Genomic DNA, 13,337 nt, shown 5'->3' with positions numbered 1-13,337 from the left:
TATTATTGTTGCTGTGGTGGTTGTGGTTGTCATGTGCTCCTCAGTTCTGGAAGAAGTGGGGAATAGATAAAACCCGGGGGCTCCTCACGACGGAAATGCTCGGTCGGAAGCTCTTCTGGAGGCTTCCATCCGCCACGTGCCAGGCCCTCAGGCTGCCGAGCGCGTCCGCAAGGCGGGGGAGGCGCGGCGCTGGGCGCCCTCACCCCGGGGGGACTTCTGTTCCCTCACGCTAGCGCCAGCAGAAACACCTGCTACGTGACTCCCCGGGTCTTGCCAGTGGTAGAAACGAACCCTCGTTCTTTCTCGAACGGTGAATCGATACTTTACGGACATTCATTTGGATCAGAAACATGTACCCGAAACGCGCGGTAGAATGGCCGGCCGGCAGTAGATGCTGCTGATTCGGACGTAACATGCGCACACGAAAGGGCTGCGTAGTGCGTGCGAAATCCAAAGCCGTCGGTGATCGTAGATTTTTATTAAAATAACGGTAAGATCGTCGATAAATATGCATTAGGAATAATGTGTTTCACCCTGATAAGATATAGAACTATAATAGCACTATTCGTAGCTAATGAGATGGCGGCCGCCGGCGTTGACCTTGATGGCCAGCGCCGTGGGCCGCGGGGCGGAGGGCGGACCGGGGCGGTTACGACGGCTGCGTCTCGTGCGGGATAAGCCTGTGGCTTCGTTTCCATGAGCGAGACCTTGATTTTTCTGATAGTGCTTGAAACCTGAAGTGATGATTCATCAGGTATTTCAAGACGGTTTTCTGTCATTCTTTGAAGGGTCATGGCAGGGGACATACGCTCATGGAGTTGGGTTGATGAAATGGGTTCGCGTTGAAAGGATTTTTACAAAAACCTTCATATTCTACCTAATGTTTAATAAGAAACTATTCAAAACAGACTCTTCCTTAAGGAAAATGTTTGTAAAACATGTTTTTAAAAAATATTAGTTATGTAGCATGGAATAATATTTAATATTATGGAAAACTGTATAAAACATCCGAACGTTGTTTTAAGGAGAGAAGACTACATCATCTGCATTATAACAAAACCATGTTCATTTTCGAATCTTTTTTCCAGCCTTTTATATGGAGAAACGTTTTAGATTGCAGTATTTATAGTACACATCCTATTTTGGCTTTTTATTTTAAAATAATTATGACATAACTTGAACTAATGACAAAAATACTACAGAGAGTCCTCCTGTACCCTTAACCGGCTTTCCCTAGTGGAAGCACCTGGCATTACTGCAGCGTGACCCCAAATCCAGGACAGTGACGGCGAAAGGCTGAGCAGAGCGTACTCAGATCTCACCAGGTGTCACGAGCACGTGTGTGTGTGCGTGCATCTGTGTGCGTGCACGTGCGTGCGCACCACACGGGTTCGATTGTCTCTTCTTTCTACATGATAGCGTGTAACAGTTTATGGGTCGATATGTTATTCATAATTACATGTGTTTTTTACACACACACGTAATGAGAGAAAGAGAGAGGGAGAGAGGAGGGGAGAGCCAGAGACGGCAAGAGATTAATTCTAAGGGAAGAACGGGCTCGTGTAATTACGGAGGCCAGAAGGTCCCAAGGTTGGCAGCCAGCAGCGTGGAGACCCAGGAGAGCCCCCGGCGCAGTCCCGTCTCAAGTCCCAAGCGCATGCCATGACCGCAGAGAGCCAGGGGCGCTGGCCGTGCAAGCTCCAGTCCGAACACAGATGCCTGGTGTCCCCGCTCAGCAGTGAGGCGGGCAGAGGCCCCTCGCTCAGCCTTTCGCACGCCCGAGGCCGCCTGGTTCGTCTCCTTCGTGTGCGGCACCTGCGTCCAATGCAGACTTCCTCCCCCCACCCGGGGACTCAGACCCGCGGACCCAGGGCGGCGTGGCCTCACGTGCCGGAGCCGCTGCCGGCCCAACGTGGCTCCCACCCGTCCGCGGCGTCTCCTCCGACCCCGCCGGGCGCCAGGTGTCCGGGGCCGACGCCTGTGGCAGCACCTGCCACGTCTGTCCCGCCGGACGCCTCCGCCCCCTCCACGACCGACCTCGTTCGACTGTCTTCCTCGCCACCGCTTTGTTCTTAAAAAGCCCCGTGGACTCGCTGCGGCCGACGGCATCCCGAGGTCCCCTTCGAGGGCGGGGAGGAGGCTGTTCGCGCCTGGCATGCGGCCGCAGGGCGAGGGCGCCCTTTCCTGCTCGGCCGGAGCTTCCGCGCGCGTTTCGGGCGTCGAGTCGCCTGCGCGGCTGAGTCCGTGTTCACTCCTTCCTCCGCGATTCACAGATACCCTTCATTTTTTTGTTGGTGGGTAAATACCTGCAGGTTTTCACACCTGTCTGCCTTTCAGGGAAATGCGAACCTAACAAAAATAATCAGTTTCTTTACCGACAGGTGGATGTTTAGTAAAGTTTCATGGTAATTAAAACCATACTCTAAATATTTAAATAAGCGACATAAAATATGGAAATAAGTTTATATTTAATAAATTGGTGCTCGTTATTCGAAAATATCAAATGTTTCTTTAGAGCCTTTGTTTGATCGGGGAAGTTGTGAGCCGTCAAAGCGCCGATGTAGGAATGAAGAAGTTTACAGCGTGAGCTGATATAGGCAGTCTGCATTGGCATCAGATGAAAATGAAAAAGTTTTGATGAAAAGAACAAAACTGACAAGTTTGCAGGATCCTGGCTTGCTATTACGAGTTAAAAATCATACCTAAAAATATATGTTAGAATAATGTCGACCCTTTATGAGGGGTGGGGCGCATGATTTTTAAAAACGTGTATGTCTAATCATTCATTATTTATTTTTTATCTTTCAATTGCAGTTGATATTCAATGTTATTTTATATCGGTTTCGGGTGTGCAGCACGGCGGTTAGACATTCACGTAACTTACACGGCGATCCTCCAGACAGCCCGGTCCCCGCCTGGCCCCACACACGGTCATCACAGTGTTATGGACTCTGTTCCCCGTGCGGCACTCACACCCCTGTGGCTCTTTCGTAACTGCCGTCATTGTTTATTGTTTATGTTAAACCAAGCAATTTTTTTCCCCCCATAGCTTACGTGTCCATATTATTCTGGAGCAAATTAGGAGGAAAAGTGAGAGGAACGGGGTTGGTTCGGCATGAACGATGGGGCGGCCGCCGCCGCACGGGGCAGGGCTGTCTCTCACAGGCGGCGGGCGTGCGTCTCGCCAGGTCCATACCGGCGCTGGCTGCAGAAGGCCGTCGCCCAGTGTGGCGAGCCCGCCTGCCCTGACCCAGCGCGGCCGGCCGAAGGGCTGTAGTCTGTGAGCTCTCCTCTGGAAGGGGATCGGCGTCTTCCTCGGGGCACAGACTGACGTCCGCCCGTTTCTGTCCCGTGAGCGGTGTGCACCAGGCGCCAGTTAAAACCGTCCCTCCCCTCTCTCCCTGCTGACATTTCACGGAAGACGCCCTTCCTTCCGAGTTGCCATGACCAGCCAGCTCCATCTAGACGTGTGACCTCCAACGGAGCGGCTCATCTGGAAGAGGGTGTGCGGCCGGCCACGGCCCAGACTCCCAGGGCGAGGACGCCGCGTCGCGAGCGGTCGTCGTTCCGACAGACCCTGGCTGTACCGATCTTGACATTGGGCAAGTGAGCCGGGCCGGGAGCAAATAAAAGGAAGAAACAGGTGTGAGATCACCTTCCTGCCTCCCGGGATGAATGAGGGCACACTGGAGGCGATGCACCTGCACCATTGTTTCGGAGGAAAAAATAGCTTTTAAGAGCAAATCCTGTGAGCCTTGATGGAGACGAGCGGCTCCTGTGTAATTTGAGCATAAATGGGTCCCGTTTTTCTTTTTTTCCCCCTTTTTTTCTTTTATGATGGCTTATGTTAACTCTTCGAGGAAATGGCTTTAAAACTCAATTTAAACGTTTAGCTGCTGCTTTAAACGGAGCCGGGGGAGGCGGCTGAGAGGGACGTGACTTCTGGAACCCGCCCGCCGCCCTCCGTCCTGATTTCTTGGTGACATGAGGTCCTTGGCTTGTTTCCGTGCTCAGCGGTCTCCTGGGGGCTGTGGCGTGACCACTGTGCGCCCCCAAACCGCACCGCGCCCCTCAGAGGCCCAGCACCGGCACGGTGGTGAAAGGCTGGGTCCCCGTCCTCAGTGTGTGATGCAAATCAGACACCGTGCCACATCGCAGGAGGCCCCGGGCACGGCACGTTTTGCTGCGCTCAATACCGGAACGCCTCTCTGATGTGTGAAGTCGCACAGATTTTTTTTCCCCTGGGGGCTTTATTCGGTTTTGCCATAAACGCACACGGTCAGCACCCATGGGGTGATCGGGGCTACCCCACCCCCAGACCTCCCTTCTTTAGCTGGCGTGAGCACCTCACAGCAGCCCCTCCTGCCTCCCAGTGACGCCCGGCCCTCGGACTTCCTGCCTCCTGTCCCCTGGGCTCTGTGGAGGGGGCTGGGAAAGGTGGACGAGGCAGCCGCGTTTAGCGAGTCCGGCCATTTGTATGGACGACGACTTAAGGTTGCTCCAGAAATCGTCTTCTTCCGGCCCCTTCCCCTGGGCTGGCTCTTGCTTGGGGCGAGCTTCGTTCTGAGTCTTCCTGAACGGGCCCTGGGTCCTCTGGGGAGAGCCTGGTCTGGAACCCGGAGTTTTGCTCCTGAAAACTCACGGCTTCCTGGGTGGAAAGAGACCTGCTTCTACAGATCTGAATTTCCAAGTGTGACCTTTGCTGTTGAGTCTGCTTCCGACGGAGGTCCCTGGAACCCGCTGCCCACTGCCCACCCGAACGTCCTGCTCACTCCGGGTCCCCTGAACAGCCTTGTCTGCGGGAGCGAAGGCCCCCTCGGCGGGGAGAGGCACCGCCGACTGGGACCTGGGCGTTCCCACAGAAGCTGGAATACTTTCCCATGACGATGCATGTGACTTTGCAGTTGTGCGATTTCTTGGCAGGTGACCCCAATGGCGGTTAGTGGTAGAATCAGGTTTAGCATTTCTCCTTGGTGGTGCATAGCTAGCTTATGTTATACTTGGATGCCAAGAAGTTGAGTGAGCCTAAAGCCTCGTTCAATGGGATCCTCACATACGCCTGCAAAATGTTGATGCAGAGTGATAAGGACAGGACTTAGAGTCACAAAGACACCTCCCTGAATTATCGGCACGGTGCGCTCGCGAAGCGTTGCTTACAGTGGTATCTGCATGAGGACGTTATCACACGTTTACGAAGAAATCACTTGTTAAATAGTTTAAAGCCGACTTTCACATAGCAGGCCGTTAACGAATGCCGGTTTCAACATGCGTGTGTGTAATAACGTATCCGTAGTGTGTGTGTGTCCGTGTGACGTGCCTTCACGCGTGGGTGTGTGTTTTCTGCCACGCCGTTATTCAGTTCTTCTCTCCGCCACGTGAACGCGGTCCCGTGGGAGTTACGTGGGTCCCCCTGGCGACTTCGATGAGGTATCGCTTTCCCCGTCATCTGAACTATAAGTGTCGCTCTCCGGCGGACGGCCTCGCCACGCGCTCTAACTGCGATGCCTGCGTGAAGTGTCCTCCCTCTGAGATTCCGTCCCCGTTTGGCACGCCGTCCTCTAAACACCGGAGTAGGGCGCTCGTCTCCCTGGGAAGGCAGACTTTGTCAGGAGGGTCCTGAGCGGAATGGAGTGCATTGTTCTCTGATAGCGTATGTTAGCCTGTATTTTAACTTGATGAGAAGATTGCCTTTTAAGAGTATAAACCCAAATCTGTCTCTTTACACGAATATTTACGTCCCTGCCTTGTGTGGGCGCGCGCCTCGCGCCCCGGATGTCCTGACACTGTCTGGAATAGCACGTTTGCATCTGTGTAGCAAACTTCAAAGGCGAGAGCCTGGAGCTCTGAGTTTGCAGCGTCTCTTCCAGAAACGAGGCCCTTTTGCTGAACCCGCACCCCGTGTCCTGGCCCGTGGGTCTGCTCGGAGACTCCGGGCGACAGGGCTGGAAGAGGGTGTGCTTCGTGTGCGTCCTGGGACCCTGTTCCTGCAGGTCCGGCCCCTGCCCTCGCCCCGCCGACCCTGCGGGCCGCCTTCCCCTGGCCCACGGCACACGTGGCCTTAGCTCGTTCGGTCAGCGGGAAGCCCCCGTGGGAAGCTGGAAGGTGAAGGCAGGGAGGAGCCGGGCGCTCTCCTCCCTGTCCCCGAGGGCGGTGGCCCCAGGGTTGCGCGCTCCACCACAGAAGTCCCCCACGAGCTGCCTTTTCACTGGGGGACCTTGGCCCCCCACTCCCGCAACGTCGCCTCCGTGTGCTCTGGCCCGTGCCAGGACGTGCTTCCTGCCCCTGATCGCTGGCCCACCGCATCGCGCCCGGGTCAGACTGGCCGCTCTCCGGCCACCTCCGTGATCAGGTTCCTGCTCTGACGGCCTCCGTCTCAGAGACTGAAGGCAGCTCTGTTTTCTTATTTGAGTCCCGACTGATACACATCATTTTCTCCAGGGGTCTTCAGACTCCTCTCGTCGATGCCCTGGGGCCTGTCCGAGCACCGCGGAGCCCTCTGCGGACAGGAAAGGCCGAAAATGAGCAGCGATTAACCAGAACGCGAATTCCCAGAAACCGTGAAAATGGTGTTACAGCATCAGCAACATTGCCGTCTAGGAGCAGAGTTGGCGGGGTATTGGTGTACCTTGATGTTTTCCATACTTTTAAAAAAATAAAGTATTATTTTCAAACGAGCCCCAACATATAAAGCAGATGAAATCAGCATTTTTCCTACTACGAATGTATTTTGTAAGTTTAAATTTATAATATTTTATTATCATACCAAGCAATTCCAACATGAAACCTTTATGGCATAAGCATGTGAAATCCGAGCCCTGGTGACGGCTCAGTTTCGGCGTCGGCATCTAATTTACTCTGGTATTCTGTTATGGCTGCACGAAATTAAAATATCTTAATTGTACAGATAGGAACATGCAAATACTGATTTTTTTTAAGTTTGCCGTGTGCTTTCAGGACTTAATTTATAAATCTGTTGCAAACGCTTGAAATACAAATGAGAACAAATTTTAAACTTAAGCCAATCAGCAGCAAAATCTACCTTCTCTTATAGCCAAACCGTAATATCTAACGAGTCTCCTAGTGAGACCCCAGATTTAAAGGTGGACGTGTAGCCAAGCTAAACAAGCCAAGCCTCGCTAAAGCAGATACAACCGCAAAGAAGCCGCTTAAGCCCGAGAACTATCTGTACCAGGACAGAGTCACCCAGGGACACGTCGTGGGTTGTCTTATTATCTCGCAGGTGATGACGTAGCGGGTCTGAGCGTGACCCACGCAGGACACGTCCTCTGCTGTAGGGGCACAGCACTCACTGGGACTTCAGCTCAGCGCAAGTCCTTGCAGAGCCCTGAATCTTCAGAGGGTCAGTGCGGAGTTCCCGTCTCCGTGTTAACGCTGTCTCTGAGACGAACTTAAATATATTTGTGAAATGCTTGCAAAAGTTTTTCTGTTCCAAAATAGATTAAGCCTGTAGTAGAAATTGATACATCGGTCACCTCCAGGGTGTTAAAATTCGATAAAGAACGACACAATTTTAAAATTGCTAAATATGTATATTAAAAATGAAATTCTGTACTACCATTTATGCAACTGGCAGTAATCATTTATAAAATCTGTTCTCTACTTGAAATTAACCCTGCATTTTAAAACAGAAATTTGGAAACATATTCTAAGCACGAAAGCACAGAAGGAACCAGAAGGAACCGGAGCTCGTGGCCAGCTCCGACTTGTCTCTCCCCGACTGCCAGCCCTCAGACTCTTTTGATCCTCAATCTTCTTATGCCCTATTCTAATATTAACCATTGTCCCATTTAGCGAATCAGGTGGCTTTGGGAATCAAATGATCGCGTTTTTGGAGGAGCTTTGAGAAAAACGGCCAAGTTCCGTGTGTGTGTGCTGAGCACGTCGACCTCACCGCTCCCTATGAGCGGGGGCTGAGGCTGCGTGCGCTTGCGGTGAGATGGCAGATGCCTTTCTAACGTACACGGTTCAGCCCCAAAATAAGTTGAATTATAAAGCAATCACTCTTAAGAAACTTTAGTTTCTTTTGAATTGTTTTTCCTTGTCCCATCCTCGAATGTTATGTTACAAACATTTTTTCATAAGGTAAAGTGAGAAGAAAAAAATCACTCAAACAACGTGACCAGTTTGATTCACATCCTTCCTGTCTTTCATTTTTTATCTGTAGTTTATTACTTAAGCACGACTGTGTTTACCTACCATTTTTATCTTTCTGGTTTGCCTTACTGCTAAAACAAATATCTGGTCACGTCTAACTGCAGATTTTTATAGCTTTGACTGCGAGAGCACGCAGCAAAGAGTCTCGTTTTACCCGGAGGCAACGCATCCGACGCCCTGGCCTGCCTAACCCCTTCTCCAGCCGCCTGGACAGGCCACGTAAATTTCTTGGTTCGTAAATAAGGAATGGTGACTTTTAGGAAAAGGAAACTTTTGAGATCAGTCGACAGGTACCTAGTACCTCATACCGGCAAGTAAGCAGAGGGCGGCGGGGAGCAGCCTCGCCGGCGTCTAAGCCGGGCTGCCTCGATCTACGATGCGTCTGTCGCACTCCTTCCCGTGACTCACACCTTGCTTTACCTGTTGGCTTCACCTGGCCTGAAATTCCCACTGAAATTCATATGAGAATGAGTCACAAGAAAGTCGTTTCACCCAGGACCAATTACATTGCCGTCTTCGAAAAAAAGAAGGCCGCGACGGACCAGGCGGGTTCTGCTTCCGCGGGCGTGATTAACGCGTAGCTCTTCTTTGCCGTCTAACCGGCGGCCCGGCTCTCGGTTTTCCTCCGTGTGCTTATTTTCAGGTGTTTCGGCCCCAGGCCTCTCGGCTGCCCACTGCCTCTCGCGCCTCGATCTCTCTCTCCTCTCTCTCCGGGGACGCTGCCCGTCAGATGAGCCCTCGCCGGCGAGGACGGTGCGTGTTTGCGGTCATTGCAAAGATGGAATATTCTCTTGGCTTCCTAACAGGCTGTGCCCGGCTCTCTGTTGTGACACTTACGAGGTGGTCACGGCTGAGGAGCTGAACGTCAGGCCACACTGGGGACCCCGAGAACCAGGGGCAGAGAGAGCTCACGGGGTTCGGGGACGTGCAGAGTGAGGCTCCGGAGGCCCTGGCGGGGAGTCAGAACTCGCTTCGTATTTCTCGAGGAGATAGACAGCCGCGGAGTGCGTTCGCTGGACGAGACCCGAGCCCTCGCCGTCGGCCCGCCCGGCCCGCCCCACGCAGAAGCGAACGCCGCGCCTTGGAGTTCCCTCGGGCCCAGGGCTCCGGGCCCGCCACGCTGCCTGCCGGCTCTGTGACCAGGAGCTGGCCAGTGGCCTTCTCCAAGTCTCCGTTGCCTCGTTGCCCCTCTGGGGATAAAACTAAAAACAGTGATGCCGGCCTGTGATGGGCTGAATTTTTGTGCCCCCACAAAATTCCTAGGTTGGAGTCCTAGTGCCGCAGCACGTGGCCTTGTTTGGAGAGGGGGTTTGTTGTCACGTTGAGGCCACCGGAGTGGGCCCTGAACCTGTTTGGTGTCCTTACGAGAGGCGGGAGTGTGGGCGCGGACCCGCAGGGAGGGGAGACACAGGGGGGCAGGGAGCTCCCGGCCGAGGCGAGGGGCCCGGAGCCGTCCCTCACGGTCCACAGCGGGAACCGTCCCTGGGACCTTGATCTCAGACGCCCAGCCCCGGAGCTGGGAACCAATAGGTTTCTATCGTCGCAGTCGATCAGTTTGCGGTGCTTGATTTCGACAGCCCTAGCGAACTAACGCTCAGGCTCGGCGTCCTTCGTAGGACTAAATGGAATGATCTCGCACATGTAAAGTGCTTCGCAGTCACACGGCGACTCTCAAAAGCGCTCTGTCGTGGTTACGGTACTCATTACGTCGTCGGGGACATCGTCTCGCGACTGGTTTTGGTGAGGAACGCTGCGGCCCACGTCGAAGCCCACGCGGAGACTTTTGTCTGTCCCCGTGTGACAGCGGGGTGTCCAGAAGGACACGTATGTGAGAGCGCACGTGTGTGTGTGCGTGCTGCACATTTCTGTTTCACGGCTTTGTAACAGAATCGACATGGGCGCATCTCGTACCCACGGTCGCTTCGCCCGTAACACGAGAAGATGCGTCTGGAATCATGCGTTTCCTTCTGATCTGCGTCAGCGTGGCTGTGACTGGGTGTGGCCGGGTCGTGCTCCCCTGTCAGCGAGGACTCGGTCTCCACTACGAGTGGCAGCGGGAGGGAGGGCCTTGCGTCCGGGGCGGGCTCTGGACCTCCCGTTCAATACCTGCGGGCCTTCGGACAAGCTCGTCGCCTCCTCCGGGCCGCCTGCAAACAGAGGCGGGGCCTCGGCCATCAGCCGGGTCTCTGAGAGGATGCGACTGCGCTTGGACACGATGCCGCCTCGTTTCGGCGATACCGTGCCTCCCATCTGTGGGCGGTCCCACCCCGCGTGAACAACGATGCACATCTCTTACGGAAAAAGTTTTTCTTTTTTTTTCTTTTTAATGTGGTTTAATCATCCTGCTGCCATGCGATTAGCATTTCCAAGGGGATCCGAGTTAGTCGGAGCAGATGGTTTATCTTCTCTCGTGGCGCCTCGACTTGGACATTGTGCCATTCCCACATCTAGCTCCGTCCTTGCAGTGCGCGAGGACTCGTTCCAGATCCCGCGCGCTGTGTTTTGACTTATTTAATGCAGACGCACTTTGCCCGCGGTAAACACGATTACCAAAATACTCTCGCTCGGGAGCTTCTGCTTCCCTCCCCGGCGCAGTCAGTCACGCGGCCTCTCCCTGCAGCCGGGGAGGGAGGCGCCACCCGCGGCGTCTCGCGAACGCGTCTCCGTCCTCGCCAGCTGCTGGCCTCCCTCTCCTGCGTGCCCAGAGTGTGCGGAACGAGCAACCTAAGGGCAGGAAAGTGGAAAGGTCCCAGAGTCGCCGCCTGGTCACGCACCTTCCCCCGCAGGGGTGGGCGACCCCGTCCGGGATGACGCCCTGGGAACTAGAGAGTCGCGGCCTGGGCGTTTGGCTTTCGGGGTCCTCGATGCCGCTCCGAGTGTCCTCTACGTCGGGGTGGCTGTTTTCTCTCGATGATGACAAAGCCCCTATGAGAAGGGCCGGGAACGCGAAGCTTCAGAACTCCGGACCGGTTTACGAGGCGCCTTTAGACTTGCTCGTCCTGACGCCGTGATGCGGAGGGAGGTCATGGCTACGACCAGGAGCCCGGGAGCCGGGCGTCGGGCCGGAGCCGGGCGTCGGGCCGAACCCGGCCACGTCGAATGCTAAGTGGTCCTCCCAGGGTCGCCGTGAGGCTCCGCTGAGTGTCATGTTGCTGCCGGGAGGAAGCCCGGCACGAGGAAAGTTTCCAACAAATACTTTTCATGACGTTTTTCGGATGAGGGAACCGAAGCTCGGAGAGATTGTATGGATTAGATGTGTCACATGATAACGGATCCAGATTTAAATCTTAGTGTTCTGTTAATTGAGGCAAAATGTACATATAGTGGATACGGAGATACATTTTAAATTTACATTTGATCTCTGACCTCCCTGGCAGCAGCAAACTCGTCCCCAAACCCCGCAAGCCGTAAAGATCGCGCCTTCCTCCCTGAGTCCCAGCCCCTGAGCCGCATGCCCCGCGAATGTCCTCGGGGGACACAGGACCCCGGGGTGGGGTGCACGCCTTCTCCACGCACGTCCCTTCTTCCACGGAGCGAGGTCCTGTCGTCTCTGCTTGCTTTCGCCCACCCTTCGGTGCCTCGAAATGTGCACCTGCATCAGCATCTCTCAGATTTATTGGTCTGATAATAACCTACGACGACCACATCACTGCAGCCCAACCTGATCTTTTCAAGTGTTTTCATTTTTTAATGTTGTTTTCACCGACGCCAGACTATTTTTCGAAAGGATTAGACAATCAGAAGAAATACCCAAACATGCGCACACACACGATCTGCATATAAACATACAGGTATCTACAAATACACTGCCTCAGTTATGTGGAAAATTTTTAGCCATCCCCCGTCATAAACATGCAATTTCTCACCTTTTAACGTTCCGGCTTTTGACTGAGAATTATGACATTCTAGAAAGGAGAAGAACTAAGCTGGTGGGGGTTTATGAAACCCAGGATAAGCGACAAGCAGGGAACATAGAGCTAGCTGTCTTATGTTTAGGTCTCGAGCCACGGAAGTATTGGCCAGTCGGGATGCTGAATGTGAGACTTTGAAGACCCAGAGGACGTGAGGGGTGAGGTGCAGAGGGGCAGAGCAGAGTGGTTTTCCATCCGTTTATGAATTAAAAAAGAGAGAGAGAGAGAAGGTTGAGAAGTGCCTGGCAAAGCCGGCCACCGGGGATGGAAAGCTGAGCGGCAGCCTTCAGCGAGGGGAAGCTAGCTTTCGGGGCCCCCCGCTGCCTTTCCCTTCCCAGGCTGGGCCCACCATACCCCGCCTCCAGCTCCCCTCCACCCCGCCCTGACGGGAAGGGTTTCGGCTGCCACATCCAGCGCCCAGGTGGCCACGCTGAACAGGACTGTGCCTGGGTGAAGGCTGGATGGGGTGGGGGGCCGCGAAGCCCTGCGCCAGCCCGACGCGGCAGGAAACCCCGGCACCCCAGCCCCCCTCTCCTGCGCGCTGCTCCTCAGGGGTTTTTTGCCTCCATTTTTCTTTATCACGGTCAAATTCAGTGCTACTTACCTTGACCACTGCGAGCCTTTCGTGCCCTGTGGACGTGTGCCCGTGGGAGGTGGCTCGCCCTGCCCGGCCCGGGGTCCAGTGGACCAGCACCTGGTTTGAGTGCTGGGCCCCAGCCCTGTGTCTTGACACCCTCGCTGGCCCCCTCCCGGGTACGGGTTCCTGCTGCGGAATTTTGACCCCACCTGGTCTCCTCTGACGAATTATGCAATTACAATTTCTTTCTTAGATTTCTGGATATATCTGTCCTCCTCACCTGTTTGGGACACATTTTGACCCCTCGTCCTGTGACCCCAATGCTGGCCTTTGGAGGCCCCAGGGTCCGGGGCGCCCTGGGTTTCCTCCCAGCCCCACAGCCTGTGCGTCCGGGGCACCTGCGGCCCTCGTGGCCACACTGTGTCTCGGTGCCACTCTGGACTTTGTCCGAGACAGGACACGTGAGCTCATTGGCAAGGACGGTCAGGCCCTGACTTCTGTTTTTGTCAGTCGTGGTGCAAAGGTGACTTCTCGGCAGAGCGTCGACCCCGGCGTCCTCGGACGCTCGTGGGCCAGGTGACGCGCCACGGCCCTGCTCGGAGCCTGCGGCAGCTTCCCCCGGAAGCCGAGGGCCTGGCGCAGAGTCCCCGCGGCCACGGATCCGAGCGGCTCCG

Source organism: Rousettus aegyptiacus, unplaced genomic scaffold, assembly GCF_014176215.1.
Source record: "Rousettus aegyptiacus isolate mRouAeg1 unplaced genomic scaffold, mRouAeg1.p scaffold_m13_p_7, whole genome shotgun sequence".
NCBI lineage: Eukaryota > Metazoa > Chordata > Mammalia > Chiroptera > Pteropodidae > Rousettus > Rousettus aegyptiacus.
This window is presented reverse-complemented; position numbering follows the sequence as displayed.